This window comes from Elephas maximus, chromosome 2 (genome assembly GCF_024166365.1).
Source record: "Elephas maximus indicus isolate mEleMax1 chromosome 2, mEleMax1 primary haplotype, whole genome shotgun sequence".
NCBI lineage: Eukaryota > Metazoa > Chordata > Mammalia > Proboscidea > Elephantidae > Elephas > Elephas maximus.
Window position 1 is genome coordinate 55,587,011 of NC_064820.1, and position 12,012 is coordinate 55,599,022.

The 12,012-nt window shown below is 39.6% G+C and overlaps 1 long non-coding RNA gene across 2 annotated transcripts in view; it reads right to left on the reverse strand.

Annotated features, from left to right (window-relative positions):
• LOC126064496 (uncharacterized) overlaps positions 1–12,012 on the reverse strand; it is a 149,606-nt gene that overhangs the window by 42,218 nt on the left and 95,376 nt on the right. For both annotated transcript variants that reach the window (XR_007514555.1, XR_007514556.1), the window contains one exon: positions 3,341–3,529. This is a non-coding gene — a long non-coding RNA (uncharacterized LOC126064496). The remainder of the gene's footprint in view (positions 1–3,340; positions 3,530–12,012) is intronic.

Genomic DNA, 12,012 nt, shown 5'->3' on the forward strand with positions numbered 1-12,012 from the left:
TGGATCAAAGACCTAAATATAAAATCTAAAACGATAAAGATCATGGAAGGAAAAATAGGGACAAGGTTAGGAGCCCTAATACATGGCATAAACAGTATACAAAACATTATTAAGAATACAGAAAAAAAATCAGATAACCGGAAACTCCTAAAAATCAAACACTATGTTCTTCCAAAGACTTCACCGAAAGAGTAAAAAGACTACCGACAGGCTGGGAAAAAGTTTTCAGCTATGACATTTCCAATCAGCACATGATCTCTAAAATCTACATGATACTGCAAAAACTCAACTACAAAAAGGCAAATAACCCAATTAAAAATGGGCAAAAGATATGAATAGACACTTCACTAAAGAAGGCATTCAGGTAGCTAACAGATACATGAGGAAATGTTCATGATCATTAGCCATTAGAGAAATGCAGATCAAAACTACAATGAGATTTCATCTCACTCCAACAAGGCAGGCATTAATCCAAAAAACACAAAATAATAAATGTTCGACAGGCTGTGGAGAGATTGGAACACTTATACACTGCTGGTGGGAATGTAAAATGGTACAACCGCTTTGGAAATCGATTTGGCACTTCCTTCAAAAGCTAGAAATAGAACTACCATAAGATCCAGCAATCCCACTCCTCGGGATATACCCTAGAGAAATAAGTCTTTACATGAACAGATATATGCACACCCATGTTTATTGCAGCACTGTTTACAATAGCAAAAAGATGGAAGCAACCAAAGTGCCCATCAATGGATGAATGGATAAACAAATTATGGTATATTCACACAATGGAATACCACACATCGATACAGGACAGTGAGGAATCTGTGAAAGATTTCAGAACATGGAGGAACCTGGAAGGCATTATGCTGAATGAAATGAGTCAGTTGCAAAAGGACAAATATTGTATAAGACCACTATTATAAGAACTTGAGAAATAGTTTAAACTGGGAAGAAAACATTCTTTTGTAGTTATCAGAGGGGGAAAGGAGGAAGGATGAGAGAGCGATATTGACTAATTAGATAGTAGATAAGAACTACTTTAGGTAAAGGGAAAGACAGCACATAATACAGGGGAGGTCAGCACAATTGGACTAAACCAAAAGGAAAGAAGCTTCCTGAATAAACTGAATACTTCGAAGGCCAGCATAGCAGGGGCAGAGGCTTGGGGACCACGGTTTCAGGGGACATCTAAGTCAATTGGCATAATAAAATCTATTAAGAAAACATTCTGCATCCCACTTTGAAGAGTGGCATCTGGGGTCTTAAACGCTAGCAAGCAGCCATCTAAGATGCATCAATTGGTCTCAACCCACCTGGATCAAAGAATGAAGAACACCAAGGATACAAGGTAATTACAAGTCCACGAAACAGAAAGGGCCACATAAACCAGAGACTACATCATTCTGAGACCAGAAGAACTAGATGGTGCCTGGCTACAACTGATAACTGCTGTGGTAGAGAACTCAAAAGAGAACCCCCGAGGGAGTAGGAAAGCAGTGGGATGCAGACCCAAATTTCTCATAAAAAGACCAGACTTAATGGTCTGACTGAGACCAGAAGGACCCAGGTGGTCACAACCCCCAGGCCTTCTGTTAGCCCAGGACAGGAACCATTCCCGAAGCCAACTCTTCAGGCCTGGATTGGACTGGACAATGGGTTGGTGAGGGATGCTGGCGAGGAGGGAGCTTCTCGGATCAGGTGGACACTTGAAACTATGTTGGCATCTCCTGCCTGGAGGGGAGATGAGAGGGTAGAGGGGGTTAGAAGCTGGCGAAATGGACACGAAAAGAGAGAGTGGAGGGAGAGAGCGAGCTGTCTCATTAGGGGGAGAGTAATTGGGAGTATTTTTTTTTAGCAAAGTGTATATAAGTTTTTGTGTGAGGGACTGACTTGAATTGTAATCTTTCACTTAAATCACCTTAAAAATTATATATAAAAAAAAAGTACATAGAATTATAAAGCCCAAGAACTTGGTGTCATGGATTGAATTGTGTCCCCCGAAAATATGTGTCAACTTGGTTATGCCATGACTCCCAGCATTGTGTGGTTGTCTTCCATTTTGTGATTTTCCTATGTGTTATTGAACATAATCTCTGCCTGTGGTTGAAGAGGATTAGGGTGTGATGTAACACCCTTGCTCAGATCACATCCCTGATCCAATGTAAAGTGAGTTTCCCTGAGGTGTGGCCTGCACCACCTTTTCTCTAACAGGAGATAAAAGGAAAGGAAAGGAAGCAGAGAGTTGGGGACCTCGTACCACCAAGAAAGCAGAACCAGGAGCAGAGCGTATCCTTTGGACCTGGGATTCCTGCCCAGACAAGCTCCTAGTCCAGGGGAAAACTGATGAGAAGGACCTTCCTCCAGAGTCGACACAGAGAGAAAGTCTTTCCCTGGGATAACACCCTGAATTTGGACTTCAGCCTAGTAGACTATGAGAAAATAAAATTCTCTTTCTTAAAGCCAAAAAAACCCTATGGGGCAGTTCTAGTCTGTCACATGGAGTTGCTAAAAATTGAAAATCAGTTCAACAACACCTAACAATAATAACTGCAAATACTGCCTTTTTCCAAACCCTCATGGTCTCTGAATATCCATCATCTTTGTGATTTCATTAGGCAAGGAATCTTGACCAAGGTTGGGAGCATCAATTCTCAGTGCCCAGTCTTCATATGCTCACTGTGAAGCTACCCTCCTTCTGCTGCCTGTGAGAGCTTGGCCAACTCTCTGGATCACTTTTGAGGAATGGGACATGGATACCAACTCCCAAAAATCCTAAACATCTTCATCCACTCACCAGTCTGGAGTTACATCCTACTTCAAATCCTTCTAGTTCTTCCTCTTGCCTGCCTATCTCCAACACTTCTTAACATCATAAAATAGTTCAGGCTTTCAAACCTACCAAAGCTAGAGAGTTTCTTTACAAGAAACCCTGTTTGATGAGACAACAAGAAGCTTCCCTAAGACAAAGAACACAAAGAGCCTTGCTGCGCTCTACAAAGTAGAAGGGAAACAAAAACCCTAGAACTAAGCACAAATTAATATCTCGATAAATTTTCACCACATTAATTTCCAACTGGAAAGTAAATCTTTACATTGTAGCTACAATTTATTTCTTTTTATAAAATTATAAAAACCTTCAAAAGATACCACCACAAGAACATTCCTAGAACTCTGCCGGGGTTCCTGGATGCAATTGTGAAACAAGAGGTTTAATAAATTACTTAAACAATAGCAATGTCATCATTGAAATTACTTCTCTAAAGTGATTTTGTAAAAAAAATTGTTGTCGGATAAAGAAAATTGTTTATGAGCACTTGATGTTGCCTTAATTACTTACTCATGAACTGCTTAAGTCCCTTTGTTCACAAGTAGGATTTCTTTTTCTCTCTCTTAGTTTTCTCACGGAATTTCATTTTCCTTTTACCACTTCACTGTACAGCCCCTCAAGGCCTGCTTTTCTTCCATCACTACCTCCAGACCCAGGACTGGTTACAACAGCATTTTCCATGACAAGCAGCACCAGGTTCTGAAGTTGGCCACATGGACGGTTGTAAAGAGAAATTAGAGAAAGAGAAAGCTTTGTCAATATGCTGGATTTGAACTGCTGACCTTTTAATTAGCAGTCATAGCTCTTAACCACTACACTACCAAGGTTTCCAGCAATATGCTACCCACTGCTTTTCATTAACCTCCTACCTACCCCACCCACCACCACCACCACCACAGCCCTACCCTAGTCTCTGGCTCTCACCACTTCTGGGTCACTAAAAAAAAGTTGGAATAGGACCAATCTGATCATTTTACCGGTGAGAGCCTCTTTGCCAAACCCTAAAAGGTGTCTAATTATAGAAAAGGGGTGAATAAGCAGGGAGACAAAAAGTGAGTAGAAGGAAATAGTGGAAAATGACTGATTTTCATTTATCCCCAGACACCACCCATCCCTTTACCGCGCTTCCGTGTCAGCACCTCACTCACACCTGATGGCCTTCTAGATATCATCACCCTCTACCCCCTAATTCCAAGTATTGCTACGTACAGATCCTGGGACCTGATGATGGGAGCCGTGAACCAGCAGCTTATAGCTGTTCAGATTTTAGCCCCCAAAGGGAAGTGTTTGTAAAGTTAAGTACATGGGTACCTGTACACACTATTGAGTAGGAATTAGTCAGGGACAATCTCTGATCTTATTTTCAGGGACAAGTTAAAGGAGATGTGTTCCTGGAATCCTATATTGATTCTTAATTTAGGCTCTGAAATCTATTTAGTACTTTATTTCACAGGCTTGTGGGTTCAGCAGTTTCAGGGGCTAAACTGAGAAACTAGCTTTCATAGATCATTTTGTTTCCGAGAGAAAAAGCATTCTGAAGTTCAAACAACTAAATTACAAACTTTTGAGAGACAATTTTACGGTTGGGGACTATTAATAGAAGTTTATGTACTCCTTCTGTCTTATCTTACCAAGCCTGGAGCATAGTGCACAAATAGAGAATTTAAGGGGGGGAGGGGAAACTTTCTTAATCTGATTGCCTATGGCTTTGAGAAGTGGTGCCTTAGGAGCTTGGAACCTTTAATTTTTTCAGTAAAGTAGAAAACAAGATAATTAGCTGAAAGAGAGAGTGGGAGAGAAGGAGTGTGGAAAAAATGCAAAATAGTTTCTAGAAGAATTGAAGACAGAACAGACAAGGGAAATACAGTACTGCTGGAAGCAGCATTAAGAGTCACTTGAAGTCTGTGGTTATGAATTTAAAGTGAAGCCAATCAATGTGGTTGTGTGTTTACTGCAGCCATTCAGCTACATGGGTAGAGGCACTGTGTAGGCAGTGGTTTGTTCAAGTCAGTACAGCTAAACAAGAAATAGGCAAAGGAGCTGAGGGTTTATGCAAGGAAGGGGTTTTAATGACTAACCATGGAATTTACTGTGGGTTAGAAGGAGAAAGGGGGTAAGGGGTGAAGGGCAGTGAGAAGCAATAGGATTGATTAATGTATCAGAAGTTCTGTGGGACTGAAGACTGCTAGGGTTGAGGAACTAGAAGGAGAGAGCTAGAAAGATAGGAGGTGGTAATCAGAGAAAGATGGAATGACATTGTGCTTATGGAGCATTGGAAGAAATTGGCAATGACAAGGCCTAAGATATAAGGTAGAGAAAAGTAAGTTGGAGAAAAAGATCATTGAGTTAGAGGGTTCAAGAAATTGAGAAACTGGAGGTGGAGCCAAGATGGCAGAATATACAGACGCTTCTGGCAAGCCCCCTTTACAACAAAGACACGATAAAAGAAGTGAAATGAGTATATTTATGACAAGCCAAAAAAAAACCCTGAATATCAAAGGCAAACTTGGAAAATGAACTGAGGTGAAGGGGGAAAAAGAGACAGCTCAGAAGCAGAGAGGTGTTACCGGACCTGAATTGCGAGGAGCCCTCAGGCACCATTCCCAGGGTCAGCTGTGCCAGGCTGGTACTAGCATTTGGTCACAGTTTCCTCAGGGAGAAACAGCCAGCCACACAGCCTCCTCACACCCCCAGAACCAGAGAAGAAATGAGCTCTCGGCAAAAGCTAAGTACTTGCATATATTTTACTGTGCTCACCCAAGCCAGCTTCAATGGTTGACTCCCTGGGCCTGAGATAGGCCCTGTTGTGCACCTGAAGCCATTCTCAGGGCCTTGGAAAGGAATAAACTTGCAATTTGGGGAAAAGATAATTTGCCAGCTCCACTAAACAGGGGAGTTCAGGACAGAAGCGACTCCTCTCCAGGCATAAATGGTCCATGGACTTTAAGTACCTTTCCCCTCTGCATGGACCAGTGTGGGACTATTTCAGGAGAATAGGCCCTTGTTGGCAGACTACAACCATTTCAGTAGTGCGGCAGGGAGGTGGGTGTTTGATGTTCGGCATTGCTTTGCCTATTAAACAGGGTCCTCACCTATCCACGTCAGGGGCCTAAGGACTGGTAGTTCCACTCAGGTCACCCAGCCACCCACGACAGGGGTCCAAGGATAACTGGTACCTCCCAATCCTTACAACCAAAAACACTGGGTGTCCATGGTCTGTCTGCAGAACCCACCCACCTGTACGCTGTAGGGAACAGGGAAATGCTTTCCTCAGAAACATGTGAGGGACAATTCTTAGCCCACTGACTTGTTCAGAGTGTGACCCCCTGCTGCAATCAGATACCGGTACCTACACCAAACACCCCTGCCCCTCTAAGACTGTAAGACAGAGCCTGTACCACACACTTTATGACCAACTACCTGGACACCTGAGCTGAATTCATAAAAGAAAAGTGAATGGACTCCTAGACTGATATACCTGATAACAGCTCTACCCATCTGGGGACAGGACATCAGAGATCCAAAGGTGAAAATAATCAAGCTAGTTCACTCACTCAAGCAACCCATTTGGGCATATCAAAGCAAAACAAACCAAGAAGCTATGACACGGTAAGCAAACATAAAATAAACTAATACCCAGTAACATAGATGGCTTAGAAACAACAGTAAATATCAAGTCACATAAAGAAACAGACCATGATTGCCTCAACAAGCTCTCAAAACAAAGAATCCAGGGTTCTTCTAGATGAAAGTGCCTTCCTGGAATTATCAGAGGCAGAATACAAAAGATTAATACACAGAACCCTTCAAGACACCAGGAAGGAAATGAGACAATATGCAGAACAAGCCAAGGAACACACAGATAAAGTAATTGAAGAAATTAAAAAGACTACTAAGGAACATAAAGAAAAGTTTAATAAGCTGGAAAAATCCACAGACAGACAGCAATCAGAAATTCAGAAGATTAACAATAAAATTACAAAAGTAGACAACTCAAAAGAAAGTCAGAGGAGCAGAACTAAGCAAGTAGAAGCCAGAATTTCTGAACTTGAAGATAAATCACTTGGCTCTAATACATCTGAAGAAAAATCAGATAAAAGAATTTAAAAAAATGAAGAAACCTTAAGAATCATGTGGGACTCTATCAAGAGAAATAACCTACGAGTGATTGGAGAGCCAGAACAGTGAGGGATGGCAGAAAATACAGAGAGAATTGCTGAAGAATTGTTGTCAGAAAAATTCCCTGATATCGTGAAAGATGAGAAGGTATCTATCCAAGATGCTCATCGAACTCCACATAAGGTAGATCTTAAAAGAAAGTCACCAAGACATATTATAATCACACTTGCCAAAACCAAAGATAAAGAGAGAATTATAAGAGCAGTGAGGGATAAACGAGAAGTCACCTACAAAAGAGAGCCGATAAGAATAAACTCTGACTACTCAGCAGAAACCATGCAGGCAAGGAGGCAATAGGATGACTTACACAAAAAATTGAAGGAAAAAAATTGCCTGCCAAGAATCATATATCCAGCAAAACTGTATCTCAAATATGAAGGTGAAATTAGGATATTTCCAGATAAGGAAAAGTTTAGGGAATTCACAAACACCAAACCAAAACTACAAGAAATACTAAAAGGAGTTCTTTGGTTAGAAAATCAATAATCTGAGGTATTGACCCAAGACTAGAACACTGGGCAGAGCAACCAGAAGTCAACCCAGACAGGGAAATCCAAAAAAATAAATCAAGATAAAGAAAAAAAAAAAAAAAAAAAGCTCACAACAGGGTAACAGCAATGTTATTACGTAAAAGAAGACAACATTAAAACAATAAAGAGGGACTAAGAAACGTAGTCAAAGATCTTCCATATGGACAGGAAGATAAGGCAATACAAAGAAATAAAATTTAGGTTTAAATTTAGAAAAATAGGGGTAAATAAAAAGGTAGCCACAGAGGAGACAAACTATCCTACTCAACAAAATAAAATACAAGAAAAAACAGACACTCGGCAGAAACAAAATCAACAACAAATATAAGGAAAGGACAATATATATAATCTACTCAGTACATAAAATGAAGTGGGAAGAAGAAACTGTCAACAACACACTAAAAAGACATCAAGATGATAGCACCAAATTCATACCTATCCATAATTACCCTGAATGTAAATGGACAAAATGCACCAATAAAGAGACAGAGAGTGGCAGAATGCATTAAAAAACAAGATCCATCTACAAGCTGCCTACAAGAGACACACCTTAGACTTAGAGACACAAACAAACTAAAACTGAAAGGATGGGGAAAAAATATCAAGCAAACAACAATCAAAACAGAGCAGGCGTGGCAATATTAATTTCGGACAAAATAGACCTTAAAGTTAAATCCATCATAAAGGATAAGGAAGGACACTACATAATGAATAAAGGGACAATACACCAAGAAGATATGACCAAATTAAATGCTTATGCACCCAATGACAGGGCTGCAAGGTACAGAAAAAATACTCTGCCAGCACTGAAAAGTGAGATAGACAGCTCCACAGTAATACTAGGAGACTTCAACACACCACTTTCAGTGAAGGAGAGGACATCCAGAAAGCTCAATAAAGACATGGAAGGTCTAAATGGCACAATCAGCCAACTTCACCTGGTAGACATATACAGAACACTCCACCCAACGGTAACCAAGGATACTTTCTTTTCTGGTGCACATGGAACATTCTCTAGAATAGACCACATATTAGGTCATAAAGCAAGCTTAGCAGAATCCAAAACACTGAAATATTACAAAGCATCTTCTCTGACCATAAGGCCATAAAAGTGGAAATCAATAAAAGGAAAGGCAGGGAAAAGCAATCAAACATTTGGAAATTGAACAATAACCTGCTCAAAAAAGACTAGATTATAGAAGACATTAAGGGTGGAATAAAGACATTCATAGAATCCAACGAGAATGAAAACACTTCCTATCAGAACATTTGGGACACAGCAAAAGCGGTGCTCAGAGGCCAATTTATATCAATAAATGCACACATCCAAAAAGAAGAAAGGGCCAAAATCAAAGAATGATCCCTACAACTCGAACAAACACAAAGAAAACAAAAAAAGAAATTCTCAGGCACCAGAAGAAAACAAATAATAAAAATTAGAGCTGAACTAAATGAAATAGAAAACAGAAAAACAATTCAAAGAATTAACAAGACCAAAAGCTGGTTTTTTGAAAAAATCAACAAAATTGATAAACCACTGGCCAAACTGACAAAAGAAAAACAGGAGAGGAAGCAATTAAATGAAATAAGAAATGAGATGGGCGATATTACAACAGGCCCAACTGAAATTAAAGGAATCGTATCAGATTACTCTGAAAAATTGTACTCTAACAAATTTGAAAACCTAGAAGAAATGGATGAATTCCTAAAAACACACAACCCACCTAAACTAAAACAAACAGAGATACAAGAACTAAGTAGACCCATAACAAAAGAAAAGATTGAAAAGGTAATCAAAAAACTCCCAACAAAAAAAAGCCCTGGTCTGGATGGCTTCACTAAAGAGTTCTACCAAACTTTCAGAGAAGAGTTAACACCACTACTACTAAAGGTATTTCACAGCACAGAAAAAGACGGAATATGCCCAAACTCATTCTATGAAGCCACCATATCCCTGATACCAAAACCAGGTAAAGACACCACAAAGAAAGAAAATTATAGACCTATATCCCTCATGAACACAGATGCAGAAACCCTCAACAAAATTCTAGCCAATAGAATTCAACAACATATCAAAACAATAATTCACCATGACCAAGGGGGATTCATACCAGGTATGCAGGGATGGTTCAACATTAGAAAAACAATTAATGTAATCAAGAACATAAATATCGCTATGAGTCGGAATCGACTCGACGGCAGTGGATTTGGTTTTGGTTATCACATAAATAAAACAAAAAGCAAGAATCACCTGATTTATCAATTGATGCAGAAAAGGCAATTGACAGTTTAACACCCATTCATGATAAAAACTCTCAGCAAAATAGGAATAGAAGGAAAATTCCTCAACATAATAAAGGGCATTTATACAAAGACAATATCCAACATCATCCTAAATGGAGAGAGCCTGAAAGCATTCCCCTTGAGACCGGGAACCAGACAAGGATGCCCTTTATCACTGCTCTTATTCAGCATTGTGTTGGAGGTCCTAGCCAGAGCAATTAGGCTAGATAAAGAAATAACAGGCAACCAGATTGGCAAGGAAGAAGTAAAAGTATCTCTATTTGCAGAAGACAAGATCTTATACATAGAAAACCCTAAGAAATCCTCAAGAAAACTACTGAAACTAATAGAAGAGTTCAGCAGAGTATCGGGATACAATATAAACATTCAAAAATCAGTTGGATTCCTCTACACCAACAAAAAGAACATTGAAGCGGAAATCACCAAATCAATGCCATTTACAGTCACCACAAAGAAGATAAAACACTTAGGAATAAATCTTACCAGAGATGTAAAATACTTATACAAAGAAAACTACAAAACACTTCTGCAAGAAACCAAAAGAGACCTACATAAGTGGAAAAACATACCTTGCTCATGGATAGGAAGACTTAACATTATAAAAATGTCTATTCTACAAAAAGCCATCTACAGATTTAATGCAATTCTGATCCAAATCCCAATGACATTTTTTAATGAGGTAGAGAAACAAATTACCAACTTCACATGGAACGGAAAGAGGCCCCAGATAAGTAAAGCATTACTTAAAAAGAAGAACAAAGTGGGAGGCCTTACTCTATCTGATTTTAGAACCTATTATACTGCCACAGTAGTCAAAACGGGCTGGTACTGTACAACAACAGATACATAGACCAATGGAACAGAACTGAGAATCCAGACATAAATCCATCCACATACGAGCAGTTTACATTTGACAAAGGCCCCAAAACAGTTAAATGGGGGAAAAGACAGTCCTTTTAACAAATGGTGCTGGCATAGCTGGCTATCCATCTGCAAAAAAATGAAACAATACCCATACGTCACTCCATGCACAAAAATGAGCTCAAAATGGATCAAAGACCTAAATATAAAATCTAAAACAATAAAGATCATGGAAGAAAAAATAGGGACAATGTTAGTAGCCCTAATACACGGCATAAACAGTAAAGAAAATGATAACTGGGAGCTCCTAAAAATCAAACACTTATACTCATCCAAAGACTTCAACAAAAGAGTAAAAAGATTACCTACAGACTGGGAAAAAGGTTTTAGCTATGACATTTCCAACCAGTGCCTGATCTCTAAAATCTACATAATACTGCAAAAACTCAACTACAAAAAGACAAAAATCCAATTAAAAAATGGGCAAAAGATATGAACAGACACTTCACTAAAGAAGACATTCACGTAGCTAACAGACATGTGAGGAAATGCTCACAATCATTAACCATTAGAGAAATGCAGAACAAAACTACAATGAGATTTCATTTCACTCCAACAAGGCAGGCATTAATCCAAAAAACACAAAATAATAAACATTGGAGAGGATGTGGAGAGATTGGAACACTTACACACTGCTGGTGGGAATGTAGAATGATACAACCACTTTGGAAATCAATTTGGCTCTTCCTTAAAAAGCTAGAAATATCACTAATTAGAAAGTAGATAAGAACTACTTTAGGTGAAGGGAAAGACAGCACACAATACAGGGGAGGTCAGCACAATTGGACTTAACCAAAAGCAAAGAACTTTCCTGAATAAACTGAATGCTTCGAAGGCCAGTGTAGCAGGGGCAGGAGTTTGGGGACCATGGTTTCAGGGGACATCTAAGTCAATTGGCATAATAAAATCTATTAAGAAAACATTCTGCATCCCACTTTGAAGAGTGGCATCTGGGGTCTTAAATGCTAGCAAGCGGCCGTCTAAGATGCATCAATTTGTCTCAACCCACCTGGATCAAAAGAGAATGAAGAACACCAAGTACAGAAGGCGATTACAAGCCCAAGAGACAGAAAGGGCCACATGAACCAGAGACTACATCAGCCTGAGTCCAGAAGAGCTAGATGGTGCCTGGCTACAATCGATGACTGCCCTGACAGGGTACACAACAGAGAACCCCTGACGGAGCAGGAAAGCAGTGGGATGCAGACCCCAAATTCTCCTAAAAAGATCAGACTTAATGGTCTGACT